This window comes from Rhipicephalus sanguineus, unplaced genomic scaffold (genome assembly GCF_013339695.2).
Source record: "Rhipicephalus sanguineus isolate Rsan-2018 unplaced genomic scaffold, BIME_Rsan_1.4 Seq458, whole genome shotgun sequence".
Classification (NCBI taxonomy): Eukaryota; Metazoa; Arthropoda; class Arachnida; order Ixodida; family Ixodidae; genus Rhipicephalus; species Rhipicephalus sanguineus.
Window position 1 is genome coordinate 38,097 of NW_023615295.1, and position 23,230 is coordinate 61,326.

Below are 23,230 nucleotides of genomic sequence, written 5' to 3' on the forward strand. Positions count from 1 at the left end.
GATCATCAAATTTAACATATTAGATGCGAAGCAGCTTAACGCGGGGACTTTGTCCATCCTTCCGCGGCGTCCACACCTCCACTGCGTATGCGCGTCCCCTCCCCCTCTCTCCTCTCCTACGTTCCTCCCTCTCGCGCGCCTCATTCTCTCCTGCGCTACGCCGCGATGAGCGCCAGCGTCAACGCCGCCGCCAGTGTCAGCGTTAGCGCCAGCACAAGCACGCCACGGGAGGCGTCCACACCCCCACTGCGCATGCGCGTCCCTCTCTCTCCTATTCTACGTTCCCCCCTCTCGCGCGCCTCATTCTCTCCTGCGCAACGCCGTGATGAGCGCCCTGCTACGCTCCCCCTTCTCGCGCGCCCTTGACGCTACACTTCACCGACCACAAGGCCGTCGGCTGCATAGCGCCGCGTGTACCGACGCTCCCGCTCAAGCGAACCATATCCCGCTGCTTCGCATCCATACATGATTTCTTTTAGCGGGAGATGGTGCAATTTCTTTTGTTTAAACGTATGCGGCGTGCCGAGTTGGATGGAGAGCGTAGAAACTACAAGAAATAAAAATGCTTTGCAAATTCGACGCATACAGGCTGTCTAACCAAACTTAGGCCACTAATTAAAAAAAACAGGCGCTGCGCTTGTCGAATTGCATCAGTATTGTTTTGAGCCATGCGAAGCATTTCATGATATTTTTCTCCAGCCGTGAGGATGATTTAACGGTGCAAGCTGATTGTAAATACTTGCTTGAATGACGAGAAATACAAAATAACATGCTAAATTGGCAGCGACAGCCTCATGGCGTTGAGTTGGGAGGAAGTACACTTGATAGATGTTTGAGGTTAGAAAAGAAGCCAATTTCTGTATGCCATGCGATGACGAATGCCTCAGCCTCGTCGGGAAGATATGATAGCGGATATAGATAGAAAGATAAGAAATGACAGTCTGCCCTTCTAGATGAGTGTTAGTGCACTTGTACGAAACGACACTTCGGGGTACTGCTCAATTCCTATTAAAAAAACGGTATGTGTCTGCTAGCAGTCGGGAAACGAACTCAGTACGTACTTCCCGGAAATGAGGCGTACTCTTCCTACTCCACCAGCGCTGTAGATGTGGAGAAGGCATCCAGCACATATTGAAGAATGTCACGCGGTAACATTATCGGTTGCTCTGTAGTGCCCATACACAAAACTCTATTACAAGATTCCTGAAGCCCGGTCTTTTCAGACCGAGGTGGGCCGCGTCAACGTCGGGACCGCCAGGCCAAGCTTTATGGCGCCATCGTGGACCATCTGGACAGCCCATAGTTGATCTTCATATGAAGAGCGTGATACCATCTGCTGCCAGTGAAGCCATTTTTCTTCCCGGTCAGGGAGACTTGTGGGACAGCCCACCAGCATTTGCCTGGTTTCAATGATGTCTCCATTCCTCTATTTGTATTTTGGGTTCTTACATTCAGTATTGCAAAGCGGACACTCGGAAACAATCGCTGTAGTAAACTTAGTTATTATTGCCTTTTATTTCATAGCGAGATATTACCTTGAGAAGGAAATAATATTAGGCCTTTTTTATCAAACCATTCTGGGACATTCGTGGGACTTTTGCAAAGTCGTGTATTGCAACGTTATCCGAGGAATCCCTAGAAATGTGCCGGATAAATTGCCGTGAGGTACAAGTAATTCAATTTGCTGCTTCTTGTTGGCGTAAGAAAGGGAAATTGACAACCACCGGTTTGTAGCACGAAACCACAAGTAAATTCATACAAATTTCTTGGGACTTCGAATTTTTCTAGTTTTTCTTTTTTTAACCCTTCCACCACATTGCGGTATTCCTCAGAACTTGTTTGGAGTAATTCCTTTTGGCGTGTTACACAGACAAAATACGTTGTAAGTCATCACTGACACCATCAGTGACACCATGTGGGCACGGATGACACTGCACGACTAATTAAGCTGCCAGCTTCTACGAACGTGGCGGAATATTTTTAAAATAGCAAAATTGTCTTTTTGCCTTGGAACATTTATGCGTACAACTTTGACAAGTTATGTCCTGTACAAAACTCATTCAGTGAAAAAATAATGTATACCTTAGAATGTCCAGTGTGAGCGATGAACAGGCATCCGTCCGGTAGACGCTGGTGCCTTTTCTCCCAATCAAGAATATCGTTCACAGTAACAAGGTATGCGGGTTCGGACTCCACGTTGTGTCGCACGTCCACAAGTGCCACTGGCATGAACAGCAGCATGTCCAGTGGTACTTGAGAAACGTCCCAGCCGGTCTTGTTGAAGTGTAATGGGGCGTTAGATGTGTACCACCGTGTATGGGCTCTTCGACCATGTCCACCTGAAGCCTAGATAATCATCAAAAGCTAGGAGAAACAACGTTTAGACATGCATCTTCCACGCATCTGGATGATTTGCTAGCCAGTTACTGCACAAGTTTACAGCACAAGGCTAGCACACGTTTAGGCAAAGACTTTCTTGATTTCGCTGTAGGCCACGCTAGTCTTCAGCTAAAGAAGTAGCGACTTTAAAGCACATCAAAGAAGCGTCCTACATGTGGGACACTGGGCGTATCGGGTTAATGCTAGCAGAGATTAGTTTAAATGAGTTTGAAAACTATTCATTCGTGGGTGCTTTCAAGCTGTTTTTCTTTGTTGGTTGGTCTCCTGCAGTGCGGTTAAACAGCGGTTAAAAATTTCGCTTATGAAAAAATTCTGCCATAGAGGTTTTTGTGAGCACAGGAATTGGTGAGTGCCCAGCCAGCAAAACAATGAATGGGGTGTTTGTGCAGCAACTGAACATGCGGGCGTTTGCATCACGTCTAGTTATCTCTTGTACGTGGATGTTGTGAAGAAGTTAGAGAGGGTCAGAGCGAAGGCGATGAAGGTGAGGGTGTTGGAAATAAAGAGCATGGCTGACACCAATGCCAAGCCCAGCTGTGTGTTATTACAAATTGGCGAAGCCGACAGGGTACCTTGTCTGTGGACATCCAAGTCGATATGTGGGTGGACTTCACAATTGGAGCAAATGAACGCGGTGGCATCCAGATCTTCGCTGCAACTCCTCGAGATAAAGAGGAACAAGCTCTTCCTGAAGCAGTGGGAACTGATCCATTCATTTCCTGTATAAGCACTAAAACGAAGTTCACTCCAGGTGGTTTAACTGCGAAAGGAACAGTGAGGATAACATGAAATTTGAACATTATGAGAATTTGTTCTCACTGAAATTGTAAATTGCACGAAGGCTGCTACCGTGTTTCGTCTGACAGTTCCGTCGAACTGACCAACAAGTTTCTTGAAATACAAGAGGAGAGAGCAGGAAGCAAAATGAGTTAATGCGCTTGCTTGCAAACGTGAGCGAAGGAATAAGCACACCGAGTCTCGGTCACGTGAAGCCGGGCATGTTTGACGGAGAATCTGGCAGTCCCGAGTGGTGGCTCACATTTTGTGAATATGCATGCAATGAATATTGGCACAGTGACGAGGATAAAGCAAAGAACATGCCATTAGGCGAAGAGGTGGTACAAATTACGTGTCAACGCTCAAGCAACAAGCCATGGATAAAATGAACAAGATGTTGCTAGGGAACAAAGCGATCGCATTCATGTACAGGTCTGGATTTGCACTCAGCTATTATTATAAAGAAGGCGGTTATTCCAGCTGGCTGACTCATCCTTGCTTGAGACATCTGTGGTTCCGCTTATTATCGATGGTTTGGGTCCGGAACTCCAAAGGCAAATGTAAGTGAGATGACCCAAGACAATCTCGCTGCTGACCCGAAGGTCGCGGGATCAAATCCGGCCGCGGCGGCTGCATTTTCGATGGAGGCGAAAATGTTTGAGGCCCGTGTGCTTTGATTTAGGTGCACGTTAAAGAATCCCAGGTGGTCGAAATTTCCGGAGCCCTCCACTACGGCGTCTCTCATAATCATATCATGGTTTTGGGACGTTAAACCCAGATATTATTATTATACCCAATCTACAAACGACTGTAGGGAATGCGAAACCTCTACATCCAGGACCTAGGACCCAGCGTCAACCAACGACACCTGGTACAAGGTGTCCAAGCACCGCATCACTGATGAAAGACGCCCGCTTGCAACTGGAGGCCTTCCGCAACTCCTATGCCCTTTTAGACCGTACAGCGGGGCTCAGACCAATATGAAGACTAGATGACGAGAAAAAACTGAATGAGAGGGTGTCGGCTTTCGCCCGACGACATAATAGTAGGTGTTTATTTATGTCATAATAGTCTATTGTACATATCGGTTTTTGTTGGTGGATATAAAAGGGTGCGCTAGATTACAGCGGAACATACGTCACTGTTATAAATGCTAGTGATGTTGAGAGCGAGAAGGTAAAACAAGCACGGCCTGTAGAAATACACGGATACGATGGAAGACGAGATGTTCACGATAAATGAACATGTGTAACCATATCGTGCCTCGGCAATACTGTCGCTGCGCAAGCATGGTACTCGACAGAGTACCCTTTAAATTACTCCTTTCACGTTCAGCTATCAGTGCACTTCGCCTTAACATCTACTAGACCTGGACGGCACGAGCTTCACGCTCTTTACTGATCATCAAGCCTTAACGAATATGCTTAACTTCGCATAACCTAGAGAAAAAAAATTGGCCGTTGGCCGCGTATCTGCGTGCTTCGCTGCAAATGTCGCGTAAAGACGATAGTAGAGGCGCTGTGTGAGATATGGACGCCATCTGGCAATACGTCGGGAAACATGAGTGCTGTGTTGCGTGTGGTAGTCCCGGCGCAGCAGCAGGCGAAGACCGGCGGTGACCAACGCGACCGGCGGGGACGCGCCAGCCCCGAATACGCGGTTTGGCGCGAAGCGCTGAAGCAGAGAAACGTCCGCACTCAACGAGTACTCTCCACACACTCTTTTATTTACACGTCGCCTGGGTAAAACAGGAACGCCAGAGCGGCGCCCACAACCGGCAGCCTCAAGGCCGCCCACAACGCTGCTTTTCATTTTTTAAATATTTTTTTTTCACCTTCTTGGCCTTCTCAAAACTAAAGTTTTTCAACACCAACCCATGGCATTCGTACAGTGCAATACAGAACCGAAACCGAAACACAACAATGAGCTCGTGCGAAGGGCACGGAGGAAGGCAAATTTCAGCGCAGTCGCATTTTCAGCTTTGTTGAAACAGCGCTCACTAGACGACGACGAGTATAAGAAGGCACAGGACAGGCAGCGCCTGTCCTGTGCCTCTTTTACTTCGTCGTCGTCTAGTGAGCGCTGTTTCAACATAGATGAACGCATATCAACTCGCTCAAGCTTCCATTAATTCTTATGCATTTTCAGCGCAGCTTAAGAAACTAGGGTCCTTAAAATTACGTATGTATGCATTTTCTATTAAAGGAACACGCACCTGATACTTACCTAGTGATGTTGCAGCTCAGATATGCATGATATTTACTTTTTGATCGACAAACGTTCACAAGTATGAACAGCGTACCAGTTCAAGACGGCTGGCCCTTGGGCAAGTGGTTCAACTTTGGCCGAGTGGCTGAATCGAGGGACGTGCCGACAAACAGAAAGACAGACAGACAGACAGAAAGACGACCAAAATTTCTGCGTTTAAGTTCCCCAAGAAAGACTATCGTCTTTAAAAATCGCAAGGTCGGTGAGCGAACTCGGCAGTTCACGGTCGTGGTCCATCACAGGCCTCGGGAGCACCTCAAGGCTGCAGATTCGCTTTCGATACTTGCGGTAATTGCTGATCAAGAACATATCGAAGCAACTCTGTTGTGGGAGGGAACTGAAGAACTCAAGTGCCACGACGGAAAGTTCGCCGTCCCAGAAACAATGGTGCCTCCAATCTTGGAGCTTTATCACGACTCTCCGCACTCAGGTGGACACGACGATTTTTGAGGAATTATCGCAAGATTCATAAGCGATTCCAGTGGAAACACATGAAAGATACCATCCAGCGGTATGTTCAGTCTTGTCATCAATGTCAAGTTCACAAAGCTAAGTTCCTTCAGAGAACGGACGAGGTGGTCTTGCCCCAACACTCCGACATGCTGCTTGAAGTCGTCCAGGCGGACTTCGCACAGCTCTATAAAAAGGCCGCAGGAGTAGTAAAAACGCAGCCTTTCCTAGTGGCAATAGATCAATGCACAAGAACAGTGCCTGCACCGCCAAGAAGAGAAGACGCAAATGGTGTGATTGCTTTTGAGCCGAGAGATGTTTAAGAACACCAAGTAGTGAATAAGACAATGGACCAGCGTTTGTGCGCCTGTGTTTGGAAAAATGGGCGAAATAACGAAGAGTATTTTGCAACGCTGCGGGCCATACCATCCTGGAGGAAATGGCATGGCTGAAAGAAACTATACGAGATTTGAAGGAGTTCATTTCAGCGTGCCCAAGTTTTCAAGGCCAATGTAAGTGCTTCTTGGAGGCAGCTGCTCCCCTTCCCAATCGGTCGCATACTGTGAGCATCGGCTGTAGCCCGTATTTTGCGGCATTCGTAAAGGCACCAGTGCTTCCTGCTGATCAACAGCTTCGTACTGCTCACAACCCGCAATGAGCAAAAAGCGAAAAACTTCGGAAGCATACCAGCGATACAGAGAAGATATGAAGAGAAACTTCGACCGCCGCCACAACACGCGGATACCCATATACAGCTGAACGATTCCATAATCGTCAAAAAGCCTTCGCGGCACGAAGCAGGTGTATACGGGACCTATCGTGTGGTGCAGACTGCAGTGCAGCAAGGCGTTCGCAAGAGGGTTGGTACGTCAACGATGGCGTTGTGCTGGAGTTTCAGACCATTGGAAACGTCTTTATGTATCATGCAGGAGGGATGAGTCTTCAAGGAAGCGGAGCGTACGTGGACGTTCTAAAGAAGTTAGAGAGGGTCTGAAGGAAGACGAGGAAGATGAGGGTGTTCGGAATAAAGAAAATGGCTGACACCACAGCCTAGGCCTAATGGTTAAGGTCTACGCTGCTTTTCCTTGCGCTAAAGCTTGTCAATACAAGTGCCAGAGGGCTGCGTCGCAGCATACTGCATGGCTTTGAGCAAAGTATTGGTGCAAATCAACTGCAGCATGCTGTCATACTTGGGATTTCGTCGTTTTGGGGAACTAATACACCGCAAGAGAAAGTGCACAGCAGGTGATCTGATGTATTCATGTAGGTGTCGCGTAATTAAAATGAACGACAAGAAAATGCCTACTTCGCGTTCACACATGTAGCTACGCCAAGATGTCATCTGATTGTCAACGCACTAGTGTTAACATACTACCCGACATACTACATAGCGTGATGGAGCACATTGAATGTTCTAGAGTCATCGCAACGTCTAGGTGCAGCGCTAGCTAACGGACACAATGTTACGCGTTCAGAAACACACAGAAAGTGGAGGGGAAATGGCCATCACCGTGGCACGACTGGTAATGCATCGCACACGCAATGCGAAGGTCATGGGTTAAGTTACCAGGGTGGCAAGTTTTTTCGTCCATTTTCATCCCCCTTTTACCTTCGTAGAAATAACGCCACTATGTCTTCCTTGGCTTCATTATCTGTTGATTTCATACATTTGAGCTTAAAGTGATCTCCTCGGTTGATTGCCCCTTTTACGTTCATCTTAATGGTAAAAATTTATGCATTCATCATGCAACAGGGATTCAGTTTACGCGGATTTTAAACACAATAGTCAATAAGAAACTTCCGTACCACTCAGCTCTAGTGGCGTGTAAACCGTCACGTTCAGCCTGTAGCTGGCGTCATCGTCCCAATATATGGTCCCGGCGTTGTGGTGAGACAGGTCCACAAACTTGTAGCTGCTAATCGGGTCCTGCGGTGTCACTTCAGCAGCGCCCATGCCTGATGTTGGGGTAGGAGGAAGCAGAAAGCCAAGACTAACCATGTCGTCGATTTCAACTCCATCTGCAATATGAAACGTGCCTATTAATTTATGAACTATGTGTGCTGAGCAAGCAATTAAAAAGGACGCCGTTAGTTGTAATTCATGCACCACCTAGCGTCGCGAAATGCTCCATATTGAAGTGGCACCTATAGCTTTTTATATTTTCTTGTACCGCCAAATTGGGGGACTTATAGCGCGTCTCAGCGTACCGTTGAAGTCCAGATCAAATCAGTACAGCAATTACCTAGCTTTTTTCCAGGATGACGTCAGCATGTTAGCAGGATTAGGTGTCAGTGATGTTCATATAATGCAATTACTTGTACTTTTCTTTCGTCCCCAGATTGTTCTTTATGATCTATTTCTAATGGAACTATGTAGCCGGTATTAACGCCCATTTAGTGGAAAAACTTTTTACCTGCATTGAATATAGTTCTCTATATTGGTCGTAAGTTATACAGTACAATGAATTTTCTTTAGACACAACATTAATGAAAACCAACTGGAAATCAAGCCTTCAAAAGCATAGGGACGTTGTTTGTAATAATTAAGGTATGAATGCGAAAAGATTAAAAACGATAAAAAGGCAACTTACCATCGGCAGGGGCGGAATCAATAATGTGGACGTGAATCAATTGGTAGGGCATCGGACGCGTCATTCTAAGGTTGCAGGTTCGGTGCCTGCCGGCGGAAAGTGGTCTTTTCGTCCACCTTATTTTCTTCACATTTGTATCACAATTACAACCAATAACGTCCCAATACTTTCCTTTGATTAACCGTCTGTTGGTTCTTTAGAGGTATCTAAAAAAACATCCGTGAAATCTCCTCTTTCGTTCATAATATAATTACAATCAAACATAATAATTTACAGGTAACCTGTGTGTACTGAACCTGGATACCAGCAATAATTAGTTTAATTTCGTGTTTTCTTGAATAGCAGCTCTTGCCATATGCCGTTTTCTTTTAAAAGGACATGGACTTCTAATGTTTTCTTGCCTTTGATTATGAGGACAGGACGCTGTTCACTTTGGCTCAATCATTCTAGAAGCAAAGTGAGGCACATGGCAGTGAGCAGAGGATGCGCTTCGAATACGCAGGACACTGAAATTCGCAAGAGTAAAATTTTCTATTTTCTTCCCTACTGAGTGAACTATCTTTCTTATAATGTTTGTTACTGTGTGTTTGCAAAAGCATTTGCTCCGCGAGCGCTACGGACACTCGCCAAAAAGTAGCATTGCTATCGCTTGCCGACTCGCATACGCATTCACTGAAGTACTGGTATACATGACTGATCTGTTACACTGAGACACCAAATAGAAGAACCTGGTCATTTCTACGGGGCATTTTGTTCAATTTGAGCGCACTAAAAGCCAGTATGTGAGAATGTGGCGTATAAAAAAGGAATATAAGGAACTATGCATTCTTGACACCTACCCACTTGTAGGTATAATTTCATTAGCAGCACGGGACGAACTCATAAAACAGAGACTCTGGCGGGAAGGGGGCATCAGGATTAGAGAAAAGCTCCATGGGTGCAAACATTTTTTCCGGGCATGATTTCAAGTAGGTTTTTTCGTAGAGTTCCTCGTGCACGCTATCAGCAGCATTCTGCCGGACCTAGATGGCGCACTGCGTTTATGAAATGCGGGTTTTAGCATTTCGCTGTCCAATTCCTGCACTTTATGAATATTATCGCAGGTTTCTTCTTTTGGGCTATACTTTAAACAATATGCACCCTCTGCAGCTTCTCGGTTCTCCGAACCTCTTTCGTTGAGATCTTGAGGAATCTAACCTTAAAGCTAAAGGAAATGAGAAGTTCAACTGGGAAAGGCATCAAGGCAGTGCTCTTGACAGGAAAGTCGTGAGCTCAGTTTTTAAAAAGAACATTCACACTGTATGGATAGATGTGGATGGCTGCTTGTTGACGTGATAAGCTTAACCATCTCGGAATTCTCGAAATTAAAGCCTTAACCCAGGGCACGGGTTGCAGGCTTGTTTCCATTGTATTCCGCAACCACATTTCTGTATCATTTCTGTGCAATACAGTGACATGTTCCATGAAGTCGTTGCTTGAAAGTGCCATTCAGGCTTGAGGAAAATGTTGCTTTCTATAACAACGCTCGAGCTCTGCTTGTCAAAGATGCTCAAGAATAGAATGACTCACACGGAAAGAGCAAGTTATCCTCGCTTGAAGGCTGGAATGCTCCGCAGCATTCTTTTCAGCTTCAGTCAAAACAGTCGACTGCAAGTCGTTTTCCTGGCAGCGCAAACGAAAAGCTGTACAACGGATGGTCATGTGACAAAGGTCGCCAAATACCTTACATGTACTTGCTTTTTTTACGCTGTCTTTCCATGCTGTGGAATGCCGCAGCTGGGCGTTTACACTGCGCCGAATCGACGAGTCGGGCGAGTGACAGATGCAGCTTTCAGGGACACTGGATAAACAGCGCTCCTAGCGGCCACTTCTGCAAGCTCTCCAGGCTCATTTTTCGGCGACAAAAAAACGAATTGGTGCAATTTGCAAAAGTCTGTTGAGAGGCATGCTCTAGGAGCCTTGCCACATTTCCCAAATGCAGAACTGTTTGCATGGGACTTTAAATTCTGTACCCGTGACGTGTTGTGTTTAAACAAAGGGAACGTATGAAAGTGGCGGCTCGTCCTTAGGACAAAAACGTGCAGTCGAAAAAAAAAAACAAGAAAACTTGAAGGGAACCTGCAAATCGCCCGGAGATACAAGCAGTTCGAAGAGATAGGTTCATTTCACCGAGTCATTATGTTTTCATGAGCAGAAAAAACGTTCCAAAATGACGTTGTCTACAAGGTAGTCGAGCCTTTGACCGTAGTATCTTGATAATGCCCATCCTATCACCTCCGTCCCCGTGCGCCGTAGCCGAGTGGGTTAAGCGGTTGTGCCGGCAGTTCGCGCGTAATAGCTACTGCGCGAGTTTGAATTACGCACCTTTGCGGCATTTTCTTGCAGCTTCGATTTCGCTTCTGGAAATGCAGCCGGTAAACCTCTTACGTTTTACTATTTCCTATCACGCAACCTAGTATTCATTGAAAGAGAAAAGCAGAAACCCCGGGGCCCGACTTCGGTTACTCGCAACTATAAGAAGGCAACATGTAATGAAACCAAGGAAAGCATGAGGAAAGTCATGTATAATATATAGAGCTTTTGATGTAAGCGTTCAGTTAATAAAGACAGATCAGCGATACAGCCAGCACTGGTGGAACCAGCACAAAAGCTTGCACCATGCTTGCACCATAGCTTGCACTGCCGAATCGTCGTCTTCTTTCTGTCTGAGAAACGCTCCCTGCTTCTGCGAAAAGTTCCGCCCCCTTCATTGCATTTACTTCCCCTACGGGAAAGCGCTATACTGGCGACTCACCGGAAGAACAGACTGCACAGGGACAGAAAGGTTTAGCCGGTTTCTATGCACGATCTCATTTATTGCCCTCGACATTGTTGATGAGAAGAAGGCTCTGGCGGCTTGACGACGCAGTTGCGAAGTTTGCTGACCACGCAGAACGGGCTGTGTACTTTACAAAATTCGTTGACTAGCAGGGGCTAGCTGAAGTCAATAACTGCACAAGTGAGTGGTAGATATACGAGGGGAAAGACTTCGAGGAGTCTCGATGATGTTTTTTATATCTGCTGCTGAGTAGCGGTGAGTGATCGGGCAATCTGGCGACACTCTTCAGCGTAGTTAGCCGCTTGGAAAAACATGGATGATCCCTCTGTCATAGGAATCGGTATAACACGAAAGTGAAAGGTCGTGTCTTCACAGACGTAGTGACCGTTTGTTGCACATTCTTTCGCCCAAGGGCGATGGAATGATGCTACAGCAACAAATTGTAATGTCACGCGAAGAACGGCAAGTAGCTCGAACTTGCAACGCGCGCTGCTCAAGCAGCAAAGGACGCACGCAACGAACATACACAGATAGAGCGAACTAACTGTCACGTTTGTAACTTATTCTGCGTGAGCACCGCGCTCCTTTCGCAAAAGTAGCCGCTGCAGTGGGCGAAGCGACCTTCATGCTCTGAACGCGAGATGTACAAACCACCGCGATCCGAGATAAGCGCCCGCACAAGCGGCCACGCCCTGTAGACGCGATCGCTCGTTGCAGCGGCGACGACTTTTCGAGAGCGCTCTTCTATGCTCTTCTAACGCCCCTTGATGTTGGAAAGTAGCGGCGCTCCTTATCCACGCCGCCTCACCCTCGCCGCGGCGTCAACCGCCTCTTTCTTCATCCTGCCGTTCGCGGAGCCGGCGCATCCGCAACGCTGAATGGCTTCGACGCGCGATGCCTCCCAGTCAGGTGACCTTGACGTCACGAGAAGCGAGCGCAAGCAAATTTCGCGCGCTTTCAATTGCTCAAGAACGCCATGAACTCTCCAGCATATTTGTACGATGTGTGCAGGTGTATGCGTGTTTGTATGTGTGCATATGTGCGCCTGCGTTTGTATGTGCGTGTGCCACGTGTTAACGTGTGAGGGCATGTACGGTGCTTGTGTATGTGTCTTCGCGCGGGTTTGTGCGTGTACGCACGTATGTGTGTGTATGTGTGCGCCTGCGCGTGCGTGCGTTTGTGTGTATTCGCGCGCGTGTATGTATGTGCGTGCGTGCCTGTATCGCGTGTGTATGGTATTTGCGTGTGTGCATGTATCACATGTGCATTCGCGTTCGCATGTATGTGCGTGCGTGTCTGTATCACTTATGCATGCGCGTGCGTGTCTCTATCGCTGTATATTGGCGTGTACTGCATCGCGTGTGTATGTATGTGCCTGCGTGTATCGCGTGTATATGCGCGTATGTATGTATGTGTATGTATGTATGCATGTATGTATGTATGTATGTATGTATGTATGTATGTATGTATAGTACGTATGTATATGTATGTGCGTGCGCGTCTGTATCGCTTCTGTATGCGCGTGTATATGTATGCAAGTGCGTGCCTGTCTATATCGCGTGTGTTACGGTGTGTATGCGCATGTGTATGGAAGTGCGTGCGTGTCTGTTCGCATGTGCACGCACGTGCGTCTATCACGTGTGTACGCGCTTGTGTATGAAGGTGCATATCTATATCGCGTGCGTGTGATGTGTGTATCTATATGCGTGCGTGTCTGTATCGCGTGTGTATCTATGTGCGTGTGTGTATGTATGGTGCTTGTCTTTATCACGTGTGTATTAGAGCATGTGTGTGTGCCTGCATGCCTCTATCGTGTGCGCGCGTGCGTGTCTGACAGCGGCATTGACACAAAAAGGCTTCGGCCCACTCGTTTGGCCCATTCAATTTAAGTAAACCACCACATTCCTTCTTGGCTGCCTTCTTTGAGCTATCATACCTACACAACGAAGAGGTAAACCACTCAGCCGCCACTTGGTATACTCTCCTTTTTTCGAAGCGCTTATTGTATTTATCGAAGCGTCTTAAAAATATATATTTGTCGTTCTATCAGAAGTCCACTTTCGTCATGACTATTCTTACGAGACAGAATTCTCATTCAATGCTTCAAGGGGTCGATTAAACAAGCGCGGCGCAGTGATTCTAATGCGACTTGCGGCGAGCCAGTGGAGGGTTCAGCGTGCCGTGCGCGCGCGCCGGCAGGGAGGTATAGAAATCCGAGGAGAATTGAGGAGGAAAACGCGCGCGCGGAGGAGAGTGTCGCTACTTTTCTAGTCAAGGGCTTTACGCTCTTCGAGCCCGTCGTGCATATCGCCAGTGATAACGAAAACACTGTAACACAGATCTCTGAGTACAGGCGACCACGCCCTGTAGACGCGGGCGCTCGTCGCAACAGCGACGACCTTTCAAGCGCGCTCTTCTACGCTCTTCGAGGCCGTCCACGCCATCTCGCTAGTGATCGAAAACACACTCTAACACAGATCTCTGAGTACAGCCACCCGCAAATGGTGTACATAAATAAGTCACTGTTAGCACTGCGAAGAACGTGCCGTCAGTGGCCGAATCATTTCGCGCTGCGGAAGGAGCGGTCGTGAGTTCGATTCCCGATGACGGAACTTTTTCTTCTGTTTTTTTTTTCTTTGCCCACTGTTAGTCTTTATTTTACAACGTCATATCCGTGACGGAAATACGTCAGCGGAGCCGTGGTGGACCCCGGCATAAAACACTTTCGTGTTAAAATGTCGTGGACTAACTTACATCAGGGTTGCCTTTTATCTACAATGCCGGAGGGCTCGTGTTCCTAACAGGAAGCAATGAGAGAATCTAGTCACTGAGGGGAAAATAGCTCGAAAGCGGGACGGGAGGTAAGATGAAGACCACACAGAAGCAGACAACTGAAGAATCTAGCCGCAGTCTACGTAGTAGTATTATGGGTGGACGTCACAAAGGGAAGGACAATGTACCAGTCTCAGAGATCGGAAGTGGCGTACATTGCCAGCATATCGGCCCCTGTTCGGTTAAATCGTTCTGTTGAAACATGCGACTGCGGATCTTTCACCATGGTGGTCTGGTGAAAGCCGTTTCATTTCTATAATACAATATGGCGTCGACGGCGTCCGTCCAGCCGCATCGATACCCGTCCTCAGTCGCTAAGCGGCTCACGTGAGGCGCCGTGCCGTAGAACGACACGGTGTGAAAGGGGCAACTCTCTGCTTAGCGTGTGAGGCGATCGCTGTGACACTATCCATCGGTTTTCAGCAGGAGTGATGAGTAGGGGCCGTGCACATCAACGCCAAAGTGGTCGAAGGGGCGGCGAGGAAAAGACAATGGTTGTAACGGGGTGAGGAAACGGATAGGCTGATTCTTGCTGCTCTGGCAAGCGATGCAGAATCGCACGTAGCGGCAGACGATGCGTTACATTCAGCGCCAACGGTAGCGGAGTCGGAGGAAGGTGTAAGTGTTCAAGACTCAGGTATTTGCGCACTGTGGTTCAGCGTGAGATGCGGCGCATATGTTTGAACGTGAATAATGGGGAATAAAAGCCATTTGCCTTCCATCGGAAAGATAATTGCGATGGCGTAGAAACCGTCGCGAAAAATGAAATGGTGAGCTTGTTCGCTGATTTCTCGAGGCCACAGGCGACGTTGGTTCCACCAGTAGGTCTATAAGGGAAGTAATTCAAGGTCCTTTCGTTGCTCCAAGGCATGTCAGTGACAGCAAATGAGGACTCGTCGTACAGGGACAGAAACGGGGACACGGCACCAGATGGGAAAAGTGAGCGGGACAGAGCGTCTATATCAGAATGTTTGCCGCCAGAGCGGCAAATAACGCGAATGTCCTACTCCTGCATGTAGCTGGAGTAGCCAGCCAAAGGATCTGTAATTACATCCTACGGGTGGCCATAAAGGCAGGAGCCAAACTTCCGTGTGGTTCATATAATGCCTAGGTGCTCCTTTCCTATGAGAGAAGAGTTGGCTTAGGCTTTGCTAACCGCAAGGCTGGCTTAAGCAACAATTTACTCGTGAAATCCATGTTTACACAGGTCAAGCGCAGCACCGAGGCCGACAAAGCTAACGTCGGTGCAAATTTCAATTGGGGCGAGTGGGTCTAAATGTCAGAAGAGTGGAGGAGGCGTAAGATTGCGTTGGAAATTTCTGAATGCATCGTCACTGGCCGCTACCCACGCTGAAAGGTCGCGGCTCCTGTGGAGGTCATCCAAATGCGCTATAATTGAGGCGAAGTTTGGAATGAAGCATCAAAAATGACCGCGAAGGCTCAAGAAGCAGCGAAAGATTTCATTATCCTTGCTTTAGGAAGCTCGGGAGCAGCACCAAGTTCCGCGGGATTCGGAAGGACACCATCTCCGGACATGATACCACCCTAAATAAGGAGCTTTTGTACGCCAAAGAAACTCTTCTTTAAATTTAGCTGTAAGCCAGTTGAGCTGAGGCAAGTGAGGACAGTTTTAAAGTGTTGTAGATGCATCCCGAAATTGTGCGAAAAGGTCACAATATCGTAACTGGGTAAGCAGTCTTGTCTCAATTGCCGTTAACACGAACGATGGCCAACCAAGTTTAGTCTGAAAAGTTGTGTCTCCTGAAGATTTTTTTCTTTTCTTTCTTGCCGTGATACAACTCTAGACTTTGTGCGAGATTCAAGGAGATAAAGGCATGCAGCACAAGCGAACTAACCGGTGATGTCCGTGAAAGCTGGATGTTAACCTGATATGTTCACGCAGGACAAGAAAGAAAAAAAATAGCAGCTCCGTGTACGAATACAATCGATGAGCAAAGCTCCTTAGAAATGGGACGCAAAACGACTATGCGCCTGATCTTGCTGCTGGCTTTCATGAAGGCGGTAACGTGGGGAGCGGGTGGGGAGAGCGTCTGCTGCGCTCGGTGGCGAGAAAGACTGAGCGAGAGAGTGTGCAGCGCGCTCAGGGCAGCGTGAGGGAGACAAGTAGGAGAGCGGTGATGCGGCGGGGACTTTCTACGGCGGCGATGGAACGCCGCGCGCAGCGTTTCATTGTGTTTTTGCACCGGCGCCGGTGGGGAGACCGTCTGCTACTACCTTCGACAAAGCGCCTGTAGTGCGCTAGAATGACGGTTGTCATTTCACAATACAGAGCTTATTTCTTTTAACCTCAAATTTCTGGTGCGCTAGAAAAAACCGCTCAAGGCATAAGCATTTTCTCTTAAATCACCGGCCACTGCAGCCTAAAGTGATGCTTAAAGGGGTCATGAACCACTTTTCCAAGTAATGATCTAATGGCCTCAGTATCGGAGTGTACTGCCTCCCGAATCGATTGCCGCAAAAATTTCTCGAATCCGTCAAGAATCAGCGGAGTTACGGGCGTTTGGCGCACGCTCCCAGCGCTTTCTCTCTTCTCGTGCCGGCGAGCGCACTGGAAGCTAGACAGGGAGGGATGGCATGGGGGAAAGAAGTTACGCCAGCGCGCGTCATGAAACGCGATCGCTCTCCCGCTGTGATTCGCTTGCGCGAGTGCGGCTACCGTGTACTGAGGAGCGCGGCGCCGGCAAGTGGCGGCACCCCGCGGCAAGAAGCGCATCTGATCCGAACGCCGCTCTCGATTTACGTCGGCTATCGGCCAATAAGCATGCTATGTCTCTTGCGACGTACAGCGGACAGACGCCCGCCCACCGACGAGAGTGAGAACCGGCCTCTGTTGAAAAGAGGGTGCCTGGGGAAACGGCAACTTCGCGCTCCGCTTGTGGCCATTACGCGGCGCGCACGACTGTAATAATTGGCAGAGCAGTTCATAGCCGTGTCAGCTTTCCGCAGGATGTGTTTTTTCAATCAGCCCAAGGGGTGCTTCATGACCCTTTAAGAGAAGGGAGCTTCGACGGCGCGGAGGAGTGCAGGCCTAAGGAGCTTCGTTCCAAAAAAATCACCAGTTGTTCCGTGTACGAATACAACCGATGAGCGAAGCTCCTTAGAAATGGGGCGCAAATGAATATGCACGTTTTGAAACGTTTTATTGCGCCGCGCGCTTCTTGTTGTTGTTGTTTTGTGTTGTTGCGCCTCGCGCACTGCGCCGGCGCCGCATCTATTTGCAGGGAGCTTCGACGGCGACGGCGAGGTGCGGGCCTAAGGAGCTTCCCTCCTAAAAAAGGGCTGTTCAAGCGCCCGCGAACCAATCTGAGCGTGAAGGCAAGATAGGGACATTTTTACGCCACCACTTGGCTTCCTACGAGCGCTATCTCCCCTGACCGTTTAAGTCGTTAGAAGACTCATAGGTGCTATGTGAGTATTGCCCACCAGGTTGGCCCTACTTCTTGTCGTTGCTTTTACCTTACTCATATCAGGCGGCAGAGCTGCGCACATTTCGGCCACACGCCGTTGCCCCCGCACGCGCTTTTAAAAACTTGCTGCTTTAGGTGAAATCACTTAGTTGTGTACGAAGGCGTATTCAGTCGAAAATAAAGTCGAGCGCGCAGTGAATAGTGCTTGCGAACGAATAAAAAAAAGTGAGGCTAACACGGGTTTACAATGTCGATTTGTTCTTAAGTAAATCTGAAGGAGGAGGAAACAGAAAGGCAGAACGCAGGGAAGTTTACCAGAAAAGCACCTTGTTGAAAACCCTACACTGGTTGATTGGGAAAGGAGAACAGAAACTTGAAGAAAATTGGTGGAAGGGAAAGAACGGAATGAGCAATGAATTCGCTGACGCTTACGTGCTGAACTACACCACTAATAAGAGACGTTTGCACCAGCCTGTCGTTATCAGGGAGCACAAGAGGGCCTTCACTGCCCTGTGGGCCGACGAGCGATGGGGCCGACGTTCTAGCAGCACCTGCGCGGAAAGGGGCCGATCGTCCAGCTGTCGCAGCGCGTTAGGAAGTGCTTGTCTTTCCGAGGCAGACTGAGGACCGTGGCATAGGAAGTGCTCGATGTTTTCTTCTGTGCCGAAAACATCGCATGCCGCACAAATTATTCCAATTGTACTTTTGTATGCTTTTTGTAAGCTTCTCGTAGATAAAGTCAGGATGGAGGTCGGAGTTGCAGTAGAGGGTTCAAGTGATGCGGTCTAGTATGCCGTATGTTTCATGCGTTCCACTCCGTCAGTGAGCAATGTCGTGATAAAATGTACAGCCCGACGTCTGCGCGAGTTCATCTATAACTCAAGGTTAGAACGGAAGGCGCAAAGCAACTCTGCTGAGCACTGCGTAACCACCACCAGCGTCCTCTATTTTTCAGTGCCTGGGCGAACGCTCTCCACGGGCCGTCGAGCGCGCGCTCCTCGTCCGCTCGCCGCTGCCGCGTGGTGGCGCTGTGCAAGTAGACTACGGGAAGCTGGCGCTGAACGGCCGCGCGTATCATGAAGCTCACGAATTCATGTATGCATCCGAGTTTAATTGCATTTGTGCTTCTTGCAGGCTTTCACAGGTACAGGGGGATGGAAAGAAACGCGAACATAGCGGCGTGCTGTTATCATCACGCCCTAACCGCGGTGGCAATAAAAATATGCTAGATGGTTTTTATTGTGTCATAGATGACGTCGTGTTCTCATCAATCATCGAGGCTATAACCACTTGAAAATAGATACGAAACAGCAAAGAATGCAGATGCCGCATGTTCGCGTTTCTTTCCATCCCCGCTGTAAGTATTCCGCAGGTAGACTGTCAGGCCATGCTGCCGGTTCGATGCTTGCACTCGAGTTTGATAGTATTCGCGTTTTATTTTCTATTTCAGTCTATTGCAACCGCCCCAATGCCTTAGTATGTCATACAGTTGTGTTCCACTCTGCAAATGGAACTGAAAGAAATCACGATTGTCTTTTCTTTATTTCCCTTTATTGGTAAAGAAAAAAATCTCACAGGGTTCTTTATGCATTCATCTAAGATGACTAAAAGGCGAAAGCCATCTTCTTCTTTTCTTCCTGTCAATGTATTGAACATTTCCTGCCTCCCTCCGAGATGTTTCTGCGCCTAACGTAGTTTTCTTACAGCCTCAAGGATCGGAGGCAGTGCAAGCTTTCTGCACATCAGCGGAGGCATGCATGCCTCCGTGATCAGCCCATTTTGACCAAGCGAAGATTTAACATGACGACGTCACGCGATGTGACGTCACGACGATGTCACGAAATTTTATGATCTGTGACGTCATATGATGACGTCATCACGTAATTATTTTGCATCACTCGTGCTGACGCCGCCGACGGTCAATTTTCGCGTTTGATGAGGCATATAAGGCTTTCGCCTTAATACACTGTTCGGCTGTCGTTCCATGAAATTCCAGCTGCCGTTGGTGTTCGGTAGAGGTGGCTTGCAGTAATTACGCGGGATAGTTGGTCTCCTAATACATCTTCAAACTACACTAGAATATGCAGCCATCGTTTACGACGCGAAGATTTCATAGAATATAAGAAGCGGCGGCTTAAGAAGGATGCAGTAGCGTCAGTATTTGCAGACTATCCCTTCACGTTTGCAGCCCAAGGTAACAACTGAATCAAGCATGGCAAGTATCCCTAAACGTCACCGTGTTGCGTCCGAACAGTGAACGAATGCATGTAGTACCAGTAGCGACGCTGCCTAGCGATCGCCGCCATATGTGCATGCAGCGCTGACATTAGGTCCCGAAGCTGAAGAATCGGAGCCCGTGGACACTACATGCGCTACCGGCGAAACAACTGAAAATCATTATGTACATTGTCACTGGAAGCAGCTTAGTGACATTGCACGCTATTTAGCTCATGAACTCATGGCTTGCGTATAGTGTGATACACCAGTAGACGGTAGCACGCATCGAGGAAGTTTAAGCGCCTAAGCTTTCAGTATTAGCTCTTGGCAAATGCTGCTTTCGAAAATCAACTTTCAGACACTCAAAAACCGACTCTCAGTCAAGCGAACGTAACGGTGACAAAATAAATTTCGCGCATCACTGGCATGCGCTCTGGTATCGGTCTAGCAGACGACGCGCGAGCGTCTCGATCAAATAACCGCGAAAGACACATGCCTTCGAAATGGACTGGTTGCCCAGAACGACAAGTGCGTCATGATTCCAGTTTACAAGTTTTCATTATACTTTAAACAACGCGAATGCCGCCGAAAACTGAACCATATAGCAGCTTCCAATGCAGCCATGGCATTCGTTTCCGCGAGCGACGACGCGACGGCGGCTCTACTTCGGTGGCGGCGCCCGGCGGCTAAAGACCGCACTAACGCCGACGGTTGGTTCCCATTGCGCTTCGCTCCTTCGCCCAGGCACAGAAAAATAAAGGAGGCGCTGCACCACGCACGACCATACTCGTTTTAAATGCGAATGCATTTCTTAGTCGGGCTATGTAAGGCATCCGGCGTTGTCCGCGCGCCTCTCCGCTCTCACTCCCTCTCCCATAGCAACAGCTGCGGGCGCGCGCGCTTATCCTTGCCCCTAGCAACCGGAACAGGTGGTGCGGGCGGAGTAGCGGAGAGTAAGTGGAGAGGAGGGACGCGCTCTGGCATGTGAGGGCGCTCGCATCGTGGGAGCTTGGCGGAGCTCCCGCGTGTGTGGAGAGAGTGTAGGAGGGGGCAGGTGCAGTGCTTCGCCGCTCCTTCTCTCGCCGTTCGCTCTCTCGTCCCTGCGCCACCGCCTCAATGCAGTGCGTTTGAAACGCGTTTGTAGCGTTTGTGCTGCCGTGGCACAGCCTGAAACAGCGCGTTCTAAACGCGTTTGTGTTGCATTGAAGGCGGTGGCAACATCCCTGAGGTGATTACGAACGCACGTAGGAAGCGTTCGTTGAAAGAGGCGCCCAAAAGGGAGACACTTGAGCGCGTCGATGTGTCCAGCTTTACGCCATTAAAATTACTACGCCGTGTACTCTCGGCGCAAGAAATGCATTCGCATTTCCTCACGATTCCCTTCGGGGAGGGGGGGGGCATTTTTTTTAACACACGCAGTATTTTACTGAGTTCCACATGACTTTTCGTGGGTGGGACTTTCTTAAAAATCTAAATATAAAGAAACATTACATCATTAAGTGACCAATTGAACAGAGTCCACTTTCTATATAGCGACTAACAAGCGCTTCGCTTGCAAAGCCTTTTAATTGTTCATTATAGCGTTAGGAATGCGTAATAGCTATAGGGTAAGGCATAGCATCGATATTTTCAATCGAACCGATTATTGTTGCTTTGCGAGGATGGCAATGTTTTGAACGTTATATACTGGTATTCAACCAGCGGGTAATATAACCTACCACGCCATGTAGATAGTCATTGTTTCGAAAAAGTGAATCTCGCATTAACCATTCCCATCTGTTTGTCATAAAAAAAAGGGCGACAAACGGAAATATATATTAATGTCGTACAATGGCTCGTTGCCGTTGAGTATATACCAAATGCCTATATAGAGCGTGGGGAGAGTCGAAACCTCTATTAAACTCCCCGAGACCTCCCCAGAAATTTTGGAACTATTTGACTTCGTGTCATACCCCGACGGTTTCTGCAGCGGCAGCTCAGTATCTTCGAAAAGCGAGAAACAAACGTGTTTATTAAAATGCTAAGATGGTGGATATACTATTTTCGTCTCAGGATGCGCCCGACAGACAACACCATTTGCGAACTTGTGGAAGAGCATCTTAACAGCCAAATTGGACGTCCCCAGCGGGCAAGCCAGGGTTGTCTCATTCTATCTTGGTTTGGATGCACCATATCAAACGAACCGCAACAAGATCAGAAAAGTATTGCACTTGACATGCGAAACAAAATGAAGTTGTCTTAATTTCCCCAATGCGCACTCTGGCCGTCGTATAGGGCGGACGTGTGCAAGAGTACAAGGTCTAATACAAGTTCTAAGCGCTGGTACATCTAACATACCGGTACTACACACTGACGTGACCCGGTGTCCACAAAAACGGACCATGTGTCTGGTCGTAGTGGACAAAAACCCACTCTCTGAGTGTTTCGGCTAGGCTTAATACTTTTGGCATGCGGCACGAAGGAAGACGCTGCTACGCCCTGGCCAACATACACGCTCCAACAACACCGGCACCGGACGGACGAATCACAATGGTCAGTGATTCTCAAACCGCCTGCTGCAACATAGCGAAAGGGATGTTACATAGGTTGCGTATTGTCCGGACACCTGGGAACAAGGTGTACAATAGGACATGAGTCGTCCTATTGTAATATGTTTAATATGTTACAAATTACTTTGAAAGCTGATATCCGTAGAGCAAAGATATTTATCACATACCCTGCTGAGGCATGAGAACGATCAAACGGGATATTCAGATGTTAATTGCCTTTGCTTGTTACTGTTTCATTTCATTTCTAGTTTGGCTAAGGCACTTCGTGCGCCAAGTATTTCGAAAACCTGATGGAACAAAAAAATTTAAGTGACTTACGCGGGCAGTATTATTTTTCATTGTTTTGTTTTTGCAAATCAACAAGCCTTTCCACAAAAATTCTGGGACGCAGCGAATTTTGTTATTTCAGCTGGAATACTCGAAAAGATCCCCATGTGTATAAAAGGTTGAAGGGCATCAGCGGCAACATTTTTTACCAACGAGCTTTTCAACCCAAATGCAACGACACATAGCGCAATTAACGAATCATAGTTAAGTCACCAGGCTTAAATTCTCTCGGAAGGAATCGGAGGCTGACGCCGGCTTCGCGATATGCGTCGCAGTATTAGGTTCACGCAATGGTCTCTGTGAATGTGTTTATGTTTACTGTAAATTTACTCTCAATACGGGGTTCCTGCGATGCATTAGTGGTGAAGGTCGGGTCTCCTACAAGGCCCTCTCACACTCTGTCAATAAGGGGTAAGCTTCAAGTTCTCTGTTTAAATTTCAATTTTATTATGAATCTCAGTTTGCAGTCATGATAAATACCTTCCTCGACCAGACAGTATTGTTTAGAGGTGTTGATCATTTGAAAGGAGCATCAAGTTATAACTGCAGTTGCAGTAGGTTAGATTTGAAGCT